Source organism: Oryctolagus cuniculus, chromosome 18 (assembly GCF_964237555.1).
Source record: "Oryctolagus cuniculus chromosome 18, mOryCun1.1, whole genome shotgun sequence".
NCBI classification, from domain to species: Eukaryota; Metazoa; Chordata; class Mammalia; order Lagomorpha; family Leporidae; genus Oryctolagus; species Oryctolagus cuniculus.
The window spans coordinates 36,617,239-36,639,830 of record NC_091449.1 but is presented as its reverse complement, the minus strand read 5'-3'; the positions used below and the strand labels follow the sequence as shown (position 1 = coordinate 36,639,830).

Genomic DNA, 22,592 nt, shown 5'->3' with positions numbered 1-22,592 from the left:
TGTCATTGCAAGCACTTGAGGAATAAACCAGTGAGTGGCAGCTCTCTCCCTGCCCCTCCCCCACACCTTAAGCAATAATACATGCCCATATTACACATTGGACACTGAGGCCCGGCTTTGAAGAATGACTAAATTTTGAGTCCCATTCAAAAGGAACTGGAATCTTGGGTTGTTATTGCTTCTTACAGGTTTGATGCCCAAGGATAAGGTTTAAAGTTGGACTCCGAACATTTCCCTGTTAATTCCCTTACCCACAGCCCCTCCGTCATCGCATTCAGAGTACAAACACAGCATAGACAACAACAGCACAAAGGGCCCATAGACAAAATAACTCAAGGCCATTTTGTGGGTAATTTGGGGAAGGGAACTTGCTCTTTGTTGGAAGAAAGTTTTCACATTTTCCCGATGAGTCATCTGGGCTGATCCCTCTATTTGCATAGCTTCTCACCTTTCCCCTTCCCGTGGGCGGCTATGTCACCCAGCAACTGCATCCCCAGCGGGGCTGGGTGGGGGTAGGGGGTCGAGGGCTGCACTGCCACACCGCAGACTGCCCACAGCCTCCTAACTTTCCACTTCCAGGCCTCTCCTGGGGTTTACGGAGTGGTAGCACCCCCTCCTGCTGCCCTGGTCGACAGCCCCAGGCTGCCAGGGCACCAAGCCCGCTGGCCTGGCGGGCCCTCTCACAGGACAATTCGGATCTGCTGTAATGGAGAGTTCAGAATGTAGGTCAAGGTGCTCTCGGAAGGGCCCAGGGTAGGATCACCTGACTCGGAGGTGTGTGACTCAGCGGGAAGGGAAAGGAAGAGAAAGGGCGGAGCCGGAATCTCCTGGCCTGCGGGGCCTGGAGGAGGAGGTCAGGTGGCCTCGGTCTGGCTGGTTGTCAGGGGAGGAGGAAGAAGCCGGAGCCCGAAGGAAGGGTAGCGTGACCTCTGGTGACCTCTTGGAGGCGGTATCCAGATCCACCCCCCTCCCCAAGCAGGCGGTCACCCTGGGTGGAGCCGAAACCACGCCCCTCTGAAACCGCGTCTGTGGCAGCGAACGCCTTATTAGCGGCCTCCCCGCCAAAGAGGCACTAAACACGAACAGACCGCTCATCCCTCCAGCCTCCCACCACGCAAGCGTCCCGAAAGGAATCGAAGCCCCCGGCAACATCCTGCCAGGGCAGCCATCCCTGGCAGAGGCCATGCGACTGTTTCCTTCCGATTAATTCCGAATATGAAGATTACTAACCCATTTTATTTCGGGCGTCCTCACGGCAGGGGCCTCCTTTCAAAGGTGTGGCAGTGGCTGCTGCTTGCCGGGTGCTGCTGCTGCTGCTGCAGCTCTCTCTCTCTCTGAGCCTCACTTCCTCTGGCTCCAGCTGCAGGTTCCTCCAAGCCAAGCAGGGAGCTTCCTCACTCCCGGGGCTCTGGGCCCAGGCCCTGTCAGCCGGCCACCCTCACCTCCCACCCGCAGCTGCTCACCACCCTCTTGTGGGTAGCGCTTCTGGGACTCCCTAGTTCCATGAGTCAGAGCCAGGCTGGAGACAGACAGCAGGCTTCCTTTATTAAATCAGCCTCCTGCCCTGCACACCACAGAGGGAAGCTGTAATTACTCGTTCGGCCGGCTCTGAGAACTGAGCCACAGAGACTCGCCTGGGAGGGCTGCTTCCTGGTTTCTGCGTTTATCTAGTGCACCTCGGTTTGGAAATAATAAGACTAACAGCCACGGGTTAAGGACCTGTTACGTAAATGTCAGATGTTTTGCAGATGGAATGGGGGGCATTGGGCCTGGACACCCGAAGAGATTGCTAGAAAAATCTGCTGTGTTCAAGCTGCCAAGAGTTTCTTGTTCTGTTTTGTTTTGAATGCCTCCCGCCTGTTGCCAGAGTCAACACTTGAGGCAGGCTGCTCCTTGTTGATGCTGTTGGTTTATAAGAGATAAAGGAAAAGGCAATAAAACATTGTTTGGGGCCTTTGGGTCAGGACTGTTTTATCCTTTAAGCACCACAGACACAAAAGCTCAGGTCTCCCAGCTTTTCAACCAGTCTACAGAGATGTCTGAAACCTGAAAACATAGCTGGCTCCAATATACAAAATAAAACCACAAAAGCAAAATAATATTGGCAAACCTCACTAACCGTCCAAGTTAGTATTCAACGGCTCATTCACTCATTCCTGCCAGCCTATGTTCATTCATTCATTCAACAAATGTTTGTTGAGCTGCTTCTTTGTGCTAGGAACAAATACAGGCATCAGGGATGTGTAAGAGCTCAACCAGTGAAAGAAAACCGAGACAAAGATCTCTTCCTTTTGGGGTCACTGATAGACACAATAATAAGTAAATTATATGGTATATTAGAGATAATCATTGTGATTAATATGGAAAAAAACAGAACAGGGTAAGGGAATTGTTGCTAAGGAGGAATGCATACACATCTCATGACATTTAAGAATAATTTGTAGCTTAGAGCTTTCTCACTGTGACAGTTCTCAAGTTTGCAAGATGATCCCTATGAAATTATAACCAATCATAAATGAAATGAGTTGAGGCCATGTTGTGGTGCAGCAGGTAAAGTCACTGTCTGCAATGTCGACACTCCTGTGGGCGCCGGTTCAGGTCTTGGCTGCTCCACTTCCGATCCAGCTCCCTGCTAATGGCCTGGGAAAGCAACAGAAGATGGCCCAAGTGCTTAGGCTCCTGCTACCCATGTGGGAGACCTGGATGAAGTTCCTGGCTAAGCCCTGGCCCTAGGGGCCATGTGCAGCATGAAGCAGTGCTTGGAAGATCTGTAACTCTGACTTTCAAATAAATAAATAATTTTTTTAAAAAGAATTTGTTGGAGCCGGCGCCGTGGCTCAATAGGCTAATCCTCCACCTTGCGGCGCCGGCACACCGGGTTCTAGTCCCGGTCGGGGCGCCGGATTCTGTCCCGGTTGCCCCTCTTCCAGGCCAGCTCTCTGCTATGGCCAGGGAGTGCAGTGGAGGATGGCCCAGGTGCTTGGGCCCTGCACCCCATGGGAGACCAGGAAAAGCACCTGGATCCTGGCTCCTGCCATCGGATCAGCGCGGTGCGCCGGCTGCAGCGGCGGCCATTGGAGGGTGAACCAACGGCAAAGGAAGACCTTTCTCTCTCTGTCTCTCTCTCACTGTCCACTCTGCCTGTAAAAAAAAAAAAAAAAAAAAAAAAAAAAAAAAAAAAAAAAGAATTTGTTGGATACCTGTGAGAGAATGATTAAGGAGTTAGGTTCAGATGCTGGAGTTTAGATCTTGGTTCTATCATTTACTACTGTGTGATTCTGGGAAAGAAACTTAGTTTCAGTTCCCCATCTGCAAAGTAGGGGTGAGTGGGACCTACATTATAGGGTTTCTGGATGATTAAATGAAATAATAAGAGTAAAGGTGTTAGTTAACATAGCACCTGGCACTTAGCACTCAATAAATGTTATCTATAATTATCATTGCATTGTTGATCTTAAGATGATGATGATAATAACAGGCTAGGTATTGGGGACCCATAGCTGAATAAGATAGTGAAATGGTCCCAACTAGGAGAGGCATTGCAAGCATAAAATCCTTCATTAAGTCCTCACACCCCACCTTGTAGGGTTGTCCCTCGCTGCTCCACCAATCATTATAAAACTGATAAATATGAAGACACCACTGTGATATATCATTTAATAGCCTTCCAGTTGGAAAAAACTAAGAAGTCTGATAATACCAACTGTTCGAGAGAATACAGACCAACAAGAGGTTCCTGCTGCTGGGGTAGTAAGTTGGCAAACTAACATTGTTTTCCAGAAGACACACGTAAGAATGTTCAGCCCAGGATGTTCAAAGTGGTGGAACGCTGAACACAACCCAAACGTCCACTGGCAGGAGAATAAATAAGTATACATGGAATGTAAGAGATCTACAATAAAGTGCTAAAAAATAACAGACCACAGCTATGTGCTACAGTATGGATAGAATTGTATGAGAAAAAAGTACATTTCAGAAGGCTACATACTACAGGCTAATCTTTCAAGAAAGCAAAAAGTAGGGCCAGCGCTGTGACACAGTGGTTTAAGCCGTTGCCTGCAGTGACGGCATCTCATATCGGCACCAACTGGTGTCTCAGCTGCTCCACTTCTGATCCAGCTCCCTGCTAAATGCATCTGGGAAAGCAGTAGAAGATGGCCCACATGCTTGGGCCCCTGCACCCGTATGAGAGACCAGAATGAAACTCCTGGCTCCTGGCTTCAGCCTGGCCCAGCCCTGCAACTCTTTCAAATAAATAATCTTTAAAAAAATAAAATGAAAGAAAGCAAAAAGCAACACATCTAAGCAATCTGCGTTTTAGAAAAATATTCAAAATGAAATTATTTGTTAGAAAAGCCAAGAAATGGTAAATATAAGATTCAGGATGAGGTGGAAGAGGCAAGGTGATGGAAGGGGAAGACCACAAAGAAAGAATTTGAGGAGAGTTCATTGTATCATAAGCAAAGAAATAAACACTTGGATTCAGTACAAAAAACCAAAAGCCTACACTTGGGACTGGTGTGAAGTGCACTTACGAAGAGGGTCCAGACATTGCGGAAGCAAAGGCGTGCATGTGCTTCCATGAGGACAAAGTGGAGGTGACCCTGCCCCCACATCACAAGCCACTGTGCAGGTTCCAAACTGCTCCCTGGGGTCAGAGGGCAAGGGTGAGATGTCACTGTGATGTGATCAGAAACATCCCTGGCCCTGCCATACTCAGGTCATTGGCCTTTCTGAACAGTGGCTGGCCTTCAGTGCCCTTTCTCCCTGGTCTGTGCCAGGCCTGCCCCTGCCACCAGCCCTGGGAGAGACTTTCAGTTACCATGTGTGGAATTCTCAAACAGGACCAGACCTGCCCCACCTGTGATCCTAGGTGTGTGTAGTGAACCTCACTCAGGGTGGAAGATCCAGGTACCACCCAGAGATCATGCCACTTGGCTACTGAGCCTACAATCCTTGCCATACTCTCTCCTGCTCTGTGGGGAGCCCAGGGGAAAGTACTTTTAGACAAGGGAGGTGCTCCCTGTCATGGCCAGGCCCCACAAGCCACTGGCTGGGGCAAGCATTTTCTACTTAAGCCTCCACTTCTGATGCTGGTCCCATATAGGAGTGACGGTTCGAGTCTGAGCTGCTCTGCTTCCAAACCAGCTTCCGGCTAATGTGCCTGGGAATGCAGCAAAAGATAGCCCAAGTAGTTGGAAGCCTCTGTGGGAGACCTGGCTTTGGCCTGGCCCAGCTCTGGCTGTTGTAGCTATTTGGAGAGTGAACCAGTGAATGAAAGATTCTCTTTCTTTCCCTCCCCCTCTCTCTCGTGTGCTCTCTCTCTCTCTCTGCCTTTCAAGTAAACAAATCTTTAAAAAAAAAAAAAAAGTTACCTCTAGACCCCCTGATGCTGACACCAGGCAGAAAACCACACTGTTAGTCTCACTTGATTGATGGGACTCCATGGACAGAACAAACTGGGACTCTCAGACACTCATCAGGGACAATCCCTGCTTCTCTTTTGTGCCCTGGTTGATGGATCAGGGTTCTCAGAGCTCAGGGAATGGCTTACATGCTCCCAACAACTATAAAATCATCAGCTCCTCTCATGAGAGAGTACTAAAACTGAAGTCGGAGAGACCCCAGATCAAGTGTCACCTTTGTCAGTTTCTAGGCTGTCTCCTTTAATTCTCTAAAACCTCAGTGGGGAAAACACTCATCAGACAGAAAGATGTAGTACTTTCATACCAGAACATAAGCTCCTTGAAGACAGGAGCCTTGTATGACTCCTTCACTGCTCTGTGCCCAGGACCAAAGGCAGTCCATGGCATAGAGTGCTCATTATTGGGCACCGTGAATAAATGGGCTGCATTATTACAAGTAAGAGTAAAGGTGATGGTGACAATGACTAACAGTATGTGCCAGGAATAGACCCACTGAAGCTTCACAACCACCCAATGAAGGAGGTCCTGTTATTACTGCCATTCTGTAGATGAGTTCCTGTGATTCAGAGATGTTAGAGATGTTCCCCCACACCATACGGCTATCTGAACAGGTTGTTAGCCAAGTGATATGAATGAGTGGGTTCTTATCACCTCGAAATGACCATAGACAGCCCTTGTGCCTGAGAGGCAGCCATGAGAGTTGCTGAATTTTGATATATTTTTCACTTTTAAAGACTCTAATACTTTTTATAATTCTCTTGAATGTTGATTAAAAAAATAATTTTACTTATCTGAAAGGCAAAGAGATAGAAACAGAGAGCTTCCATCCCCTGGTTCACTCCTCAAATGCCTGTGCTGGCCAGAGGCTGAATCAAACTAAAGCTAGGAGCCAGAAATTCATTTATTTTTTAAGATTTATTTTATTTATTTGAAAGACAGAGTTAAAGATAAGGGTAGAGACAGAGAGAGAGGTCTCCCATCTGCTGGTTCACTCCCCAGATGGTCGCAACAGCTGGAGCTGAGCTGATCCGAAGCCAGGAGCCTCTTCCACGTCTCTCATGTGGGTGCAGGGGCCCAAGGACTTGGGCCATCTTCTACTGTTTTCCCAGACCATAGCAGAGAACTGGATCAGAAGAGGAGCAGCTGGGACTAGAACCGGCGCCCATATGGGATGCCGGCGCTTCAGGCCAGGGCTTTAACCCGCAGCACCACAGTGCCAACCCACAGGAGTCAGCAATTCAAAATTCGGATTTCCCACACGGGATTCACAGGATGTGCCTGATAGGGTATAAGAGGGGTTACCCAGGGTAGACAAAGGGCTCGATAGAAAAGGAGACGAGAAGGCAACCAAGATGGACGTGGACTCTTGTTGAGAACTGGAATGGGACTTCAGGGGGCAAAAGGGTGTTTGGGCTTCCAAATCTTTGTTGTAGCCCAAGGACTCCAGAAAATCCAGGGGCGATGACAACAACTGTTTGTTTCTGGGAAGCACAGCAGCACTGAAGGGTCAGCAAAGGCAGCTTCCTTTAGTTTAGTTTTGTTTTTAAAAGAATGTATCCATTTTTTAGACATGCAGTTAAAAATATAGGAGAGTACTTCAAAAAGCTAGTGGAAAACGCATAGTCTAAAAAATCACTGCCTGGATTTAAAAAATTTTTGCACCAAAATAAGCATCTTTTAGCTACATTTTTCTACCAGTTTTTTGAAGCACCCTCATACTTAAATAAATGAGAAGCTAAATGAAGTGGGGGTGGAGAAAGGTTGAGGAAAGGTCATGGGCTGGACTTTCCGAGGCAACACAGCTTCCAAGACTGTCCAGCCAGCGCCAGGCTGCAGCTCTCCAGGGCTTGGCTGATTTACTGGAGATGAACGGCAGCCCCCAGCCTTCCCAGGGCACGGCAGCCAATGAGCCTGATCCACAGCTGGGGGGAAGTACTTGCCTTGCAGTTGGCAGCATCTCCCTGCCTCAGAGCCTTCCTCATGAGAGGATCATTATGCAGTTTGGTCACATGCCCTATGCATTTTAATGAATGAGTCAGGGGACAGACTCAATTTGAAAGAGGAATCGCAGCTCTCGGCTGGGTGAAGGGCTCTCAAGGGATGCACTTGCAGCATGGATGTTACGAGAGAAGGCAAGAAGGAAGCGCCTTCCATTTAGGAGAAAGGACGGTCTGAAAAAGAAAAAAAAAAAAAGGATGGAAGGAGGGAGTGAGGGAGGGAGAAAAGATGGGAGGAAGGGAAGGAGGAAGGGAAGAAGGGAGGGGAGGAGAGGGAAAGAGGAAAGAAGGGACAGGAAATGCAAGGGGCAGAAATAACTGCCTAGAGTTCCAAAAGCAGTGCATGAACACGTACCGGGCACTCCCTTGCTCCTTTTCCTGTGCTCATTTACTCCCAACATTTAGCACTATCTAAGTACTAGGCGTGGGAGTTGTAAGACAAAGGAGACAAAGCCCTTACCCAGGGGCTGGTGTTGTGTAGCGGGTTTATCTGCTGCCTGCAACACTGACATACCATGTGAGTGCCGGTACAGGTCCTGGCTGCTCCACTTCCCATCCAGCTCCCTGCTAATGTGCTCAGGAAAGCACTGGAAGACACCCCCAGTGCTTGGAATTCTAGGCTCCTACTTTCAGCCTGGTACAACTCCAGTCATTGTGGCCATTTGGGGAGTGAACCAGTAGATGGAAGATATCTCTCTCTGCCTTTCAAATAAATAAATAAATCTTAAAAAAAAAAAAAATGTCCTTACCCAAAAGGAATTTGCATAGAACCAAATCAGTTGGTTCATTTCAGAGTAGCTAGGATAGGGGTCTGATTTGGGGGATGGGATGGGTACAAGGAGATGGTACTCTCCCCCTTCCTGTGCACACACCCACGGGAAGGCTGGAGATCCCCAGCTGATGCTCAAAGACTGGTGGTCAAAGGAGACTATTTCTCAAGCACTTCCCACTTGCCAGATGTGGGGATGCGTGAGCCACAGCTAGGATCTCACAGAGGCCTCACAATAATCCCAGGAGGCAGATCCTGTTACTGTCACATTTTTTACAGATGAGGAAACTGAAGCCGAGAGAGCAGCTTGCCCAAGGTCACTCAGGGATTTGAACTCAGGTCTGTCTGACTCCAGAGTTCTTGGCAGCTCCGTTCTATGCTGTCAGCCAACCCCTGGAAGGGGAGTGCTGGGGAAGGCCTTTCCCTTCCTAGGCTTCCTTCCAAGAACACTCTGAACCCCCAGGAGGAAGAGGCTGGTGTGAATCCAGATGCACTCAGCGCCAACCAGCCTGGGAGCGGATCTGAAACCTACTGAGTGGGGCCATGTGCGAGACCGAGAGCCCAGGGGCAGCAGGGAGAGGAAGGAAGCTTGGCCCCACCGCGGTCAGTTGGGGCGGCATGCCTGTTCCCAGCCTCCACGCCACAAAACACAGGGCAACAGATGCTCAGCAAATGGGTGTGTGGGAGTGAGACTTGGCCTCCCATGGCAGGCGGGCAGGCAGTGTCACCGAATTACTCAACAAAGCCACCTCGGCTTTGAACTTTGAGCCAGGCTCTGCTGGAACGAAGCATGGGGGCTGGGGTGGGGTGGCCCTCACCACTGTGGAAAGGACGTCTGCCATCCCCCTAGCCCCCAAAGTGGGAGAACACAGCCTGGGAACTCAGCCAAGAAACTGGAAAGTCACTGCACACCCACATTCTCAAGGAGTTTTACAGCTGGAGAGAAAGAGCGAAACACAAGCACAGCAGGGCTCTGTGGCCCTGGGCTTCGTGCCGGAGAGGAGAGCGAGGCCACCTGCCACGAACCTGGACTGCACACAAGAACAGCCAGGCTTAACCGAGCGATTGCTGTGTGCCAGGACAGTCATCCACAGGATCCCAGGGCGTCCTTCCCCTGCCTCCTTGTGACGCAGGCACTGTTATTATCCCCATTTTACTGAAAAAGGGACTGGTGGGCAGACAGATGGAAGAACTTGCCAGGTCATATGGTTTCCCCGCTTCTGCTTTCCCCAAGGAGGGATTTTCCCTAAACACGCGTTTTGTCTTGACTCTCACTGTCCATGGCAGTGGGATGACTTTTGTGACTGCAGAAGCCCCCTGGAAGGATCTGCTCAGCTCCGGCCTTTTCCTTGGCTCCTCTGGGAAGGTAAGCTTGTTCTCACACTGGCCTACAGCTTCCTCGCTAGTTTTCATAGTAATGGAGGTGGTATTTTGGCTTTCTGCTGTTCTTTTGTCTTTCTTCCTCAGTATTTCAAGATCTGGGTACCGAAGAGGGATGCTATTTTTCTGGAAGATTCTATGCAGATCTCAACCACACCCCCATTTGAGCAGGGGATTCCACACTCTCTCTCCACATTCTGGCAAAGGATGCTCTTGGTCCATGAAATAGGTTCTCTTGAGAGACGTCAGCTCTGCAAGCAGCACTGCCTACCCTCCTCGCTTGTTTGTTTGTTTTTTCTTTTGGATTAGCTTTTTAATTTTTTTTCTGGGACAAGAAAACCCAAGTTTTGTACCCAGAAGCTTGGTGTAAAGGAAATTAGTCATGAGAGGCTGCTTCTGGGGTGCCAGTGTCTTGCCTATGTACTAGCTCTTTCCCTTGCCACCTGCCAGGTTCCCAACAATGGGTCCTTGACTCACTGGATTGCTACTAGTCCTAACTGTTTACTCAAGAACACAACCGGGCCACTGACCCAAACTCCATGTCAGACCTTGCTTACGCCATACCCTGTAAATCCAACTTTCCAGCCCCCAAGGAACTGCCAGGGAATTCTGAGCCAGTCATGTCTCTGTCTGACTGTAGGCAAAGTCTGTACCACTACGGACTGTGTGACCATGGGCCCAGTCTTAACCAGCTCAGTGCTTGAACTTCCCCATCTGTGAAATAGGAAAGTAATCCCTGTACTCCTGCTTGTCTCACAAGACTATTGTGACACTCAATGAGATCAAATATGTGGATCTGATTAGAAAGGAATAAAAAATGCCTCATGAGACAGAAAAGGGGATTATCATTTTATAGGCTTCGACAATGTACCCAAAGACTTACTAAGCACTGATAGCAAGAGCTTCAGTTTTGCCAAAAGTACCCACAGTCACCTTTATTTTGATAACCGACTTGTTGGTTTTCTTCTGCTGTAACAGAATACCACAAACTGGGTAATTTATAAACAATAGATGTTTACTTGGCTCATGGTTCTGGAAGCTGGGAAGTTTGAGAGCATGGTGTTGGCATCTGGCAATGGCCTCCATGCTATGTCACAGCCTGTTGGGAGGGCAAGTCAACGTATGCGAGACAGGAAGATGCAGCCAAAACTTTATTTCTGCAAGGAGCCCACTTTCTTGATGACTAACCCACCCTACAAATAGTGGCATGAATTCATTCACAAGAGCACAGGCCTCAAGAATGCATCACCCCGCCCCTTTGTTTTCAAATTAAAGTTTTTTTTTTAATGGTATCACATTTTTAAAAGTTTGTTTTTATTTGAAAGACAGAGTAACAGAGAGATATAGAGACTTAGAAATCTTTCACCAGCTGATTCACTGCCTAAATGCTCACAATAGCCAGGGCCAGGCCAGGCTGAAATTAGTGTCCAGGAACACCATCCGGGTCTCCCATGTGGGTGGTAGGAACCCAAGCACTTGAGCCATCACCTGCTGCCTCCAGGGGTGCACATCAGCAGGGAGCTGGATCAGAAGCAGTGGCAGACTCCTTCAAGGCACTCTGATAGGGAACAAGGGCATCCTAAGCAGAGGCTTCACCCACTACACTATAATGCTCATCACCTCTTCAAAGTTCCACCTCCTAATACTGTTACAATAGCAATTACATTTCCACATGACTTTTGGAGGAGACATTCAAAGCATAACATTAACCACGCCCAACCCCCCTGCAGTTCCCTTAATGAGCCACCCTTTCCGTCACCCTCCCAGTCCCTGCAGATCCAGTGATACCAGCCTATAATAAATAAATGCATCTCATTTTGTGCAGATGGAGTGAGTGTGACCCAATCAAAGTCAATCATATGACCCAGTCAAAGTCAATGAGACTTTTGTTAGGATTCTTGAGTAAGATAATCCCTCTAGACTTGAGATCTAAATGGATTAGAACTGATGCTGTCATCTTGTTGCTACATTAACCCAAGACTAAAGCTAAAAACCAAAAGCTAGACCCAAGGGCCAAGAGGCAGGCATTTGGCATAGTGGTTAAGATCCTGGCTGGGATGCCCGCATTCCATACCAGAGTACATGGATTCATGCCCCAGCTCTGCTCCTGAATCTAGCTTTCTGCCAATGTGCCCCAGAAGGCAGCAGATGATGGCCCAAGTACTTGGATCCCTGCCACCCACATGGGAGTTCCTGGCTCCTGGTTTTGGTTTGACAGAGTCCCAGCTGCTGTAGGCATTTTTCTTTCAAAGACTTATTTGAAAGGCAAAGTTAGGCAGAGAGAGAGAGAGAGAGAGAGAGAGAGAGAGAGAGAGAGAGAATCTTCCATCCACAATTCATTCCCCAAATGACCTCAAATGCCAAAGTTGGGCCATGCCAAAGCCAGGAGCTTCGTCTGGGTTTCCCACACAGGTGGCAGGAGCTCAAGTACTTGGACCCTCTGCTGCTTTCCCAGGTGCATTAGCAGGGAGCTGGCTCAGAAGTGGAGCAGAACTCATGTGAGATGCCAGCATCACAGGTAGTGGCTTTACCTCCCATGCTACGACATCAGTCCCCTCACTGTCACTTACTATCAAAAGAACCCCAGCAGACACAGCTTTCTCTCATAATAACCCTTTTGGCAACTGTGAGGTGTGTATTGTCACCCTCAGCTTATAGATGAGGAAGACATACAGAGGCACAGGGAACCCATGAGCAGTGGAGGCAGAATTTGAATCCAGTCTCTTAGGCTCTGAAGCCCGCATCCTGTCCACTGCACAAGGACTTGGAGAAAGTCTTGAGTCTCACGCCCATGGCTCACAGCATCACAGCAGCGAGCCCATGTGTTGGGAGGGGAGAGGTCTGGTTCCCCTGCTGAGGGAGGACCTCCTTCTCTAGTGTTCTCTGCTCTATGTGCCCTGTCCCTGTGAGAAACGCACCAACACGAAGAGCCCAGTCAGTCCCTATGGGGCTCCTGCCTGATATCAAAGGCTTAGAGGGCTCTAATTGGCTCAGCACCTCTTGCTCCTTGCAGGGGTCCTCCTGTAGAGCATCGTTCTTCTCTGAAGATACTGGGGCCTGACAAAATGCAAATGTGTCCCAGACCTCCCTCAGCTTACAATCTGACCTATCATCGGGCATGATGGCTCTGTAGGAAGATGAGAGTTGAGAGAGCTAAGGTCCCAGGTATAAGATGGAGACAGGAGAAGTAGCACCCTGGAAAGGGAAGAGGGACAGAAAGAAGCACTGAGGATTATGTTTCCATTGGCTGAGGGAGCAAGTCAAACATGTAAGACAATATACCTGGGACTGGCTTCAAAATAACAAAGGGATGGGGAAAGTGGGTGGAGACATAGATCAAATAAGACTGACCAGGGGTTGATCCTTGTTGAAGCTGGGTTATAGGTCCATGAGTGTTTGTCTGTCCCTTTGAGCAAATGTTTGACATTTTCCAAAGTGGCTTTTATTTCCTTATTTTTGTTTTATTTAAAAGGCAAGGAGACAGAGACAGACCCTGCATTTGCTGGTTTCCTCTCCAAATGCGCACAACAGCCAGCACCGGGCCAGGTTAAAGCCAGGAGCTAGGAATTCCATCCAGGTCTCCCATGTGGGTGGCACGTTTATTTCCTTATTTTTGTTTTATTTAAAAGGCAAGGAGACAGAGACAGACCCTGCATTTGCTGGTTTCCTCTCCAAATGCGCACAACAGCCAGCACCGGGCCAGGTTAAAGCCAGGAGCTAGGAATTCCATCCAGGTCTCCCATGTGGGTGGCACGGAACCAAATACTTGAGTCATCACTTACTACCTACCAGGTCACATATTAGGAGGAAGCTGGATGGGAAATGGAGTAGCCTAGACTCAAAGCAAACACTGATTTGGGACACGGGCATCCCAAGTAGCGACATAACTGCTCCACCAAGCATCAGCACCCGAACTAATTTTTTAAAGTATGATGAATAATTAAAAGAAATCTTTGTGTTTGTATTCTCTGAAGCAGCTTTTGCACATATTGAGCTTCCATCCTCTGGCTCACTCCCCTAATGGGGGCAATGGCTGGGGCTAGGCCAGGCTCAAGCCAGGAGCCCAGACCTTTCTTTTTTATTTTTATGGGTCTCCTACACAGGTGGCAGGGGCCCAAACATGTGGGCCATCCTCTGCTGCTTTCCCAGGGCAATTAGCAGAGAGCCTATTTGGAAGTGGAGCAGCTGGGACTCAAACTGGCACTCATATGGGATGCCAGTGTTATACCTGCTGTGATACAATGCAGGCCTTCAAGCAGCATCTTTTTTTTTTTTTTTTTTTTTTTAAGATTTAGTTATTTATTTGAAAGGCAAAGTTATAGGGAGTCAGAGAGAGAGAGAGAGAGAGAATCTTCCATCCGCTGATTTATTCCCCAGATGGCCACAATGGCTGGAGCTGTGCCGATCCGAAGCCAGGAGACAGCAGCTTCTTCTATGTCTCCATGCGGGTACAGGGGCCCAAAGACTTGGGCTGTCTTCCACTGCTTTCCCAGGCTATAGCAGAGGACTGGATCGGAAGTCGAGCAGTCAGATCTTGAACCGGTGCTCATATGGGATGCCAGCACTGCAGGCAGTGGCTTCACCCGGTATACCACAGCGCTGGCCCCAAATAAAATATTTTTTAAAAAGGATTTACTTTAATTTGAAAAGCACAGTTACAGAGAGAGAGAACGAGACAGAGAGAGATCTTCTCTCCACTGGTTCACTCCTCAATGGCCATAATGGCTGGACCAGGCCAAAGCCAAGAGTCAGGAGCTTTGTCCAGGTCCCCCATGTGGGTGCAGGGGCCCAAGCCCTGGGGCTATCTTCCATTGCTGTCCCAGGCACATCAGCAGGGAGCTGGATCGGAAGTGGAGCAGCCGAGATTAGAACAACACTCACGAAATGCCGGCATCTGAGGCCCCCAAGCAACATCTTAATCAGTGCTCCAAACACCTGGCCCTCACATATATCTTGTATGCACCTCACCAATGATCCCACTCCCACCCCACCCTCCATTTTTCAAATAGCAAAACTAAGGCTTGGAGAGGCCGAGTCATTTATGCAAGGTGGAACTGAGAGTTGAACTTGGTCCTTCCCACTCCTGCATTCCAAGGTTAGCCTGGAACAGAGAGGCAGGTTTGGTAACCTCTGCTTGGCAGGGCTGGGAGAGGGGGTTGGGGACACAGGCATGGAGGGTTACCCAGAGAGCTTGTCCTATCCACTTCCAAGCTCTGCCTGGAGGCAGCCCGCAGCTGGCGTGGCACAGACCCCAGTGGGGCCTCAGGGCGTCATTAAGCACACAGTGGAAAGCCCCCAGCCGTGGAGTTCACGTGCTTCTGGGTAGTTAAGAATAGTCTAGCCCAGCAGGCTCTGGATCCTTTCATGGGCATCTTGAGAACGACTGCCTGAACATCTGGGTCTGATAAAGAGAGACCCACGTGGGCTCCCCTGCCCCCTTCCCCATCACTATTTGCGCACACACCCTTGAAGCTCTGTGCGTGTGGCTGTTCTTTTCTTTCCTTTCCTCCCAAACATATGGATTCCCAGCTCCTATTTCAAACTCAAATGCTTCTCTGCTATAAACTCCCCAAAGCTCTCAATTTCCTTTTTCCATTGCTCATTCTTTCCTAAAGTGCATGCAAAAGCTTCTCTTAGCTCTGTTCCAATTTCCTTGTTTACGAAAGAAGGGCAAGGAGAACAGTGATTTCCATTATCAAGGTGAAGCAAAGCCCGATTCCTTCCGCAGGAGAACACACCTCAATAACCTGGGAGATCAAAGCTTACCAGGTACGAGGACCAAATCACAGAAAAGCCCTGACTCCTCTAAAACGCTCATCCTGCAGGAGGCCTGACACAGTGCCATCTGCTCCCTTTATCTGGCTGAAACTTCCTCTCTGAAAATCACTAATGGAATAGAAAAAAGAAAAGTCACGGGCATGATTCCCAGAAGGTTACTGCTGAAGTGGGAGTGTGCTATCTGGGAAGAGGGAGCAGGTCCTTGCCTGCTCCTTAGCCTGTGGTCTTGTACATCTTTACGCCATGGCAACACACCCTGGAGAAGGCAGAGAGCCCAGCCCTTAGCACTGAAATACAAGACAAAGCAGCAACCATGGGGGTGGGGAGGAAGGGATGCTCAGCTCATCAGGGGCATACGGGACAAGAAAGGCTTCGCTCAGGCAGACGCCAGGGACCCTCAGGTGCCCAGCAGGCAGCAAAGGTGGTGTGTGGTGGGGAGAGTAAGATGATAAAAGGCTGTGGGGCACAGCAGTGGGGCCTGGAGACAGCACAGATCCCTCTGATTGCAGGCAACAGCTCCTCACCCGCAGCTGATGGTTGTTCTAGAAGGATGTGAGCCCTGTGTTGTCAGATCTTGTATTTTCCCAAAAGAACTGGGGATCTGGTTTTTTACAGTTTCCCAACTTGGAAATGGATTTAAATGAAAAGAAAAAAAAAAAAGACCAACATCAGGAGTCCAAGGAAACCTGTCTGGCAGTCTGGGCGTTACCCAAGCATCCCGTTTACAAGCCTGGCCTAGGAAGTAGATCCTGTATGACGAGAAGAGCGCGCAGGGAGACGAGGCCAGTGAGAGGTCAGATGAAGCCACACTGGGACTGTTTGCTGTTCCCGGGACTCACCAAACACTTTCAGGCTTCTGTGATTTTATCACCTTGGATCTGCTGCCAGTTGGGTCCTTACCAACAACCCTCCCACTCTGCAGACGCTCCTCCTCTGCAAGCCAGTTCAGAGCTCTCTCTGGGGAGAGCGATTTGTCACTTCAGCCTCTGACCACATTTGAGTACATCTTAGAAACAACTTAAATTCACCCGCCCAGAATCAAGTGACACCTTCCTTTCTGTCACCCTTGACAGACTCATGCCCAGCACATCTGCATATTTAAAAAGCTCTTCTTTTCAAAAACAAACAAACAAACAAAAACCATATTTCATTTCAAAGACAACTCCTTTGAGAAAGAAAAGAGGGAAACTAAGGCACCAAGTTGGCGGCTATTTGCCAAAAGACACCGCTGGCAGGATTCCACCCAGCTGGCAGAACCAGGCACTAAAATATTTTTGAAAGTCTAGGGAGGGGGCTGGCACTGTGGCTTAGTGGGTAAAGCTGCCGCCTGCAGTGTATACCATATGGGTATCCCATATGGGCGCCAGTTCAAGTCCCGGCTTCTCCACTTCTGATCTAGTTCTCTGCTATGGCCTGGGAAAGCAGTAGAAGATGGCCCATGTCCTTGGGCCCCAGCAACTGTGTGGGAAGACCTGGAAGAAGCTCCTGGCTCCTGGCTTTGGATTGGCGCAGCTCCAGCTGTTGCGGCCAATTGAGGAGTGAACCAGCAGATGGAAGACCTCTCTATTGGCCTCTCCTTCTCTTTCTGTGTAACTCTGATTTTCAAATAAATAAATCTACACACACACAAAAAAAAAGTCTAGGGAGGGATGGGCATTTGGTGCAATGGTTAAGCTGCTAGTTTGGATGCTAAGATGCTAGTTTGGATGGAAGAGACTGGATTCAGGTCCTGGCTCTGCTCCTGATTCCAGCTCCCTGCAAATGCACACCCTGGGCAGGAGCAGGTGATGGCTGAAATGACTGGGTTCCTGAAATGGTGCTGGAGACCTGGATTGAGCTTCCAGTTCCAGGCTATGGCTTGGCTCAACCCTGGCCATTGTGGGTGTCTGGGGAGTGAACCAGTAGATAGAAGCTCTGTGTCTGTGTGTGTCTGTCTCTCTGTCTCTCTGACCTGTCTTTCCCTGTCTTCGCAAATAAAAAATAAAATTTTAGGCTATTTTCTGGAATGTATTAATAAAAGTAAGTAGAATTTCCTTACAATGGAATAGTGAAGAAATCTAAAGTGCAGAGAGCGAGATGAAGAAAAACCCTTGGCAAAGATGTGATCATTTAATCTCTTTTCCTGGTAATACCTTTCTGTTGCCAGTTAGGCTCTTTTGGCCTTGCAATCTCCTATGCTAAGGGAATGAGAACCAAGAGTGGGGGGAGATGCCAGGAGAAGAAAGAGCAAGGGAAAGTGTGTTACACAAATGACTACCTGGATCAGGCTGTGTGCAGGAATCCTGTGTGCTTGTGTGTGCATGTGTGCGGTGTATATTCGCATGCTTATCTTTGAATGCAGGCCATCTGGGTAGCAGGAGAAATGTTGTCTTTCCTATTTCAGTAAATACAATAACCCACTAGGAGGACTTTCCTAACTCCAAGCTCCTTACTCTCGTCTCAACACACTGCTGTTACTCACTTAATCAATATATATTTATGGAGGCAGGTGTTTGCCTAGCAGTTAAGACACCTGTGTCCCACACTGGAGTACCTGAAACTGATTCTTAGCTCTGGCTCCTGACGCCAGCTTGCAGCTAATGTAGACCCTGAGAGGCAGCAGTGATGGCTCAGGTAACTGAATTCCTGCCACTCGTGTGGAACACCTGGATTGTGTTCCTGGCTCCCAGCTTCCACACTGCTCAGCCCTGGGCCACTGTGGGCATTTGAGGAGTGAACCTTGAGATGGAAGTGCTCTCTCTCAAATGAAAGTAAATTATATATATGTGTGTGTATGTATGTAAATTTATGGAGCACCTTCTTGGCATATGGTGCTGTGAAATGCACTGGGGCTACTTCGAGGAAAAAGAAAGACACAGTCTTTATCCCCTAGTTTAAAGGGGAGGCAGACCAGAGATGGGGAGCACTTCGGTGAAGCCAGCACTCTGAGGATGCAGAAAGGGCACAAGGAAAAGGAAGCTTGACCTGCAAGGTGGAGGGGAGGAGCTGGGGAACCTATCCTGGCAGCAGCAAGTCTAAGCTGAGATCTGCAGGGTGGGCTGGAACTGGACAGGTGAGAATCGAGGAGAATGTTTCACACAGAGGCAACAGTGTGGGCAAAGGTTGCAGGCTGGACTCCTCCTAGTACCAGAGGGTCTGCCTTCAGTGTAGGCAAGCTTCACCCTGGGAAGGCTTTTGGGTGTTGGGGGCTCAGAAGCCAAGTCTGAAACCCATGTGCTGGTGGCCCTAAGTCAAGGCTCAGAACCTTGAAAATCTTGGTTCTTATATAGTAACTGCTTAGCTAAAAGCATTGAAAATGTTCTCTTGTCCTTAGGGTACTCAGAATATAGGACGGGAAACTAAGTGTTTAGGGGACACAAACATGAAGGGTGAGGCAAAGGGCCCAGGACGAACGCATTGGGATTTTAGGGTTCAAAGAAGCTGAGGAGGCCAGTTTAAAGCAGAGAAGACTTTATTTTAGGGGGAATAGAATTGGGAGGTGGGGGAGAGTGGGGGTGTTGAGCCTGCTCAGACAGAGGGCAGGAGGTTTAAAGCCAGGTTGCATTCTGTTAGAGCAGTAGGCAGAGTCCCTTTTTTTTTTTTTTTTTTAAGATTTATTTTTGTTTATTTTGAAAGGCAAAGTTACAGAAAGAGAGAGACAGAGACAGAGACAGAGACAGAGACAGAGATAGAGAGAGATGTTCTATCCACTGCTTCACTCCCTAAATGGTCCCAACAGCCAGGGCTGGGCCAGGCCGAAGCAAGGAGCCCTGAGGTCCCTCTGGTCTCCCAGGTGTGTGCAGGGGCCCAAGCACTTGGACGCCATCTTCCACTGCTTTCCCAGGTGCATTAGCAGGGAGCTGGATCAGAAGCAGAGCAACGTGGCCTCAAACTGGCATCTATATAGGGGGTCAACATCGCAGGCAGCCATTTAACCTATTATATCACAAAGCTGGTCCCCAAAGACCCTTCTTAAGCTGCTTGTTGGAGGAGGTGCAGAGCGCAACAGGGACCCTCATAAGATGGGCAGGTTGTGCAGAAAGGCTCCTTGGTTAAGTTCACAGTGCACTGTCTTAGCAGTCTGCGATGTCCCAGGTATGGGGCTTTCCTGGGCCATAAGCATTCTGCTATCCTTTGGGTTACCTATCTGCGCCCAGTTTCATCAGGCCTAGGGGATCTGTCATACCTCAGGGGCCTAATAGGTTCTGTCATGCCTCAGGGGCCTAATAGGCTCTCACAAGTTAGAAATTCCAATTTACGGAGAACAAACAACATTTACACATTGCTCCCCCATTCCCAAAACACACACTAAGCTGGTGAGCTTAGGCAGAGTAGGTGCTGGATTTTTGCTATGCTGGGAATTTACTCTCCAGATCTCTAAATTAATGGTATTTGGAGGTGGGGCCTTTGGAAGGTGCCCAGGGTTAGATGAGGTCATGAGGGCGGGCCCCCTTGGTGGCATCAGCGGCTTTATAAGATGAGAGACCAAGCCAGCGCCCTTGCTGTCTCTTGCCGGGTGACCTTCTGTGCCACAGGATGCATCTGGAAGTGCCTCACCCAATGCCAGCACCGTGTTCTCGACTTCCCAGTCTCTAGATCTGTGAGTCAAATGCGTGTTCTTTATAAATTATCTGCTCTTAGGTATTTTGCTCTAGAAACAGGAAATAGACTAAGATGATTAAAAAAAAAAGATGTATTTATTTGAAAGAGTGACAGAGAGAGAGGGAGAGAGGGAAACGATCTTCTATCTACTGTCTTCTGCACCAGATGTTTGCGATAGCCAGGGCTAGGCCTGGCTGCAGGCAGGAGCCAGGGTCTGACAGGAACCCAAGTGCTTGAGACAACATCTCCTGCCTCCGAGGCACAGTAGCAGGACACTGGACTGCAAGTGTAAGGTAGCCAGGACTCAAACCACACGCTCTGATATGGATGTGGGCATTCAAACAGTGACTTAACCCACTGTGCACAACATCCACTGCTAAGATAAACTTTTGTATATATTTTTACAGAGTAGAAAACCGAGGCCCAAAGAAGAAATTATCCAAGGTGATCAGTTCGTTCATCCATTCATCTACTGACTCAACAAACATGAACAGAGTACCTGCTGTGGGCAGGCCTGTGCTAGCTGTTGCAGTTACAGGCGATGAAGAGACACTCTGGGGACTTGTGTTGTGGTACAGTGGGTTAAATGAGCCCCTACTTAGGTCACCAGCTCTCCCTGTCCCCAGCACCCCATACTGGAGCACTGGTTCTATTCCTAGCTGTTCTGCTTCCAACCCAGACCTGGGAAAGCAGCAGGTGACGGCACAAGTGTGTGGGTTCCTGCCACTCCAGGATGGAGTTCTGGGTTCCTGGCTTCAGTTTGGCCCAGCCCTGGCTGTTGCAGTCATTTGGGGAGTGAACCAGCAGCCGGAAGCTCTCTCTCTCTCTCTTAAAAAAAAAAAAGGGGGACTCCGCCTTGCGGCGCCGGCACACCGGGTTCTAGTCCCGGTCGGGGCACCGGATTCTGTCCCGGTTGCCTCTCTTCCAGGCCAGCTCTCTGCTGTGGCCAGGGAGTGCAGTGGAGGATGGCCCAAGTGCTTGGCCCCTGCACCCCATGGGAGACCAGGATAAGTACCTGGCTCCTGCCATCGGATCAGCGCGGTGCGCCGGCCGCAGCGCGCCAGCCGCGGCGGCCATTGGAGGGTGAACCAACGGCAAAAGGAAGACCTTTCTCTCTGTCTCTCTCTCTCTCTGTCCACTCTGCCTGTCAAAAAAAGACATTCTTTACTCCTAGAAGCCAGAGTTCAAACCCTCTTTGCTCTTTCCAATACACGGAACTGCAGGCTTGAAATGTGTCCTGCTCCAGTGGCCTGGGTGGGTGCTTTCCTGACCCAGAGTCTAGGTCGGCACACACCTCCAGGAAAACAGCACAGCTGTTATGCAAATGAGCCTTTCAGAGGAGGTGCAGGAGGTCCCCTCTGTAAGTTCCTCCCTTATAGAAACTCTACCTACTAGAGGTTGTCCCATCCTCCACACCTTTCCCATCCCTCTTCCAACCCCACTACCAGCCTAGAGTGAGTTTTAAAACCTCACTTTGCACCAGTCTCCCCTCTCTACAAGCATCTTATGGAAGCAGGGACAGAATAAAGCAGATTGTTTTGTTTTTCAAAGGCTGAGGAGGGAGGAGACACCAGAGCCACTTTGCCTGCTGCACAACTTTGCTATGAGCCAACACTGGCCAAGGTCAAAGATGACTGGCAAAACCCAAGCAGACAGACGTCCCCACAAGATGCTTGGCTTAGCGGCTGGTGTGCATCCCCAGAGCCTGGGCCATGTTATTGCCTGGGGCGATGCAAGTCACAGAGGATGGAAGCTGATGACTGCATGTCTGGGGCAGGGTGGGAGGCCTGGCCAGGGGGAGGGGGGGTGGCGAGGGAGAAAGGAAGGAGGGTGGAGACTTGGCTGGTTTTGCACAGACAAATCTCTTCATTTTTCCAGACTGGAAAAAGCTGTTTGGGCTGTGCACATTTGCAGAGAGTCACGGTATTTACTACGCTTCCTGGCTCAACAGATTTCTTTTTGTCATTCAGTCAAACGCAGCTTGTATTTTTCATAGCCAGAGCTGAACAGACTGTGGGGGCTCTTCCCCCACGTTGTGTTCAAAAACACATCATGAGTGACTCAAAAGGGCCTGCCCGCTTGGGCAGCAGGGGTGGGTGGGGTAGCATGTTGTGGAGACAAAGACCTGTGTTTACACAAACACTGTCTGCCCCTTGGAGGTGCACAGCCACACTCCTTATTTTCCCAGCACACATATTTTTGAGCAACCGTAATAACAAACTGCTGTACCAGAAACTGATTGCTACGTTTGCCTGTGCCTCTCGGTTGTCCATGTTGATGGGAAAATGGGCAAAGCGCAGGGGAGGATAATCAAAATGGGTAGTTAATGTAAAAAAAAAAAAAAATTCCAGGGCAGACCTGGTGGCACAGTGGGTTAGGCTGCTGCTTGGGATGCCTGCATCCCATATAAGAGTGCCTGGGATCCAGTCTCACCAGCGTTTCCCATACAGCTTCCTGCTAATGCATACTCTGGGAGGCAGCAGGTATTGGTCCAAGTACTGGGGTCCTTGCCACCCACATGGGGTTGACCAAAATAGGATTTCTGGCTCCTGACTTTGTCCATGCCTAGCCCTGAAGTAGGCAGACATACAGGCTGAAATTGTTAGATTTGTGAACTGGAAGACCATGCCTTTGCCATGCCCCTATGTGACTTCATGTCCT

At 49.3% G+C, this 22,592-nt stretch overlaps 2 protein-coding genes across 12 annotated transcripts in view; one reads left to right on the top strand and one right to left on the bottom strand.

The window, feature by feature from the left end:
* CHD9 (chromodomain helicase DNA binding protein 9) overlaps positions 1-22,592 on the bottom strand; it is a 284,556-nt gene that overhangs the window by 229,169 nt on the left and 32,795 nt on the right. For 2 of the 11 annotated variants that reach the window (XM_070063519.1, XM_051846763.2), the window contains exon 1: positions 1,231-1,902. The exons of 7 other annotated variants lie outside the window; for them this stretch is intronic. The gene's annotated coding sequence lies outside the window, so the exon portion shown is untranslated. Of the gene's footprint in view, positions 1-1,230; positions 1,903-22,592 lie in introns of those variants that run through there. 2 more of the 11 variants (XM_070063524.1, XM_070063509.1) reach the window with 1 other exon arrangement.
* Positions 9,406-22,592, top strand: part of CHD9NB (CHD9 neighbor) — a 57,985-nt gene continuing 44,798 nt past the window's right edge. Inside the window, exon 1 of the mRNA XM_070063530.1 lies at positions 9,406-9,558. The gene's annotated coding sequence lies outside the window, so the exon portion shown is untranslated. The remainder of the gene's footprint in view (positions 9,559-22,592) is intronic.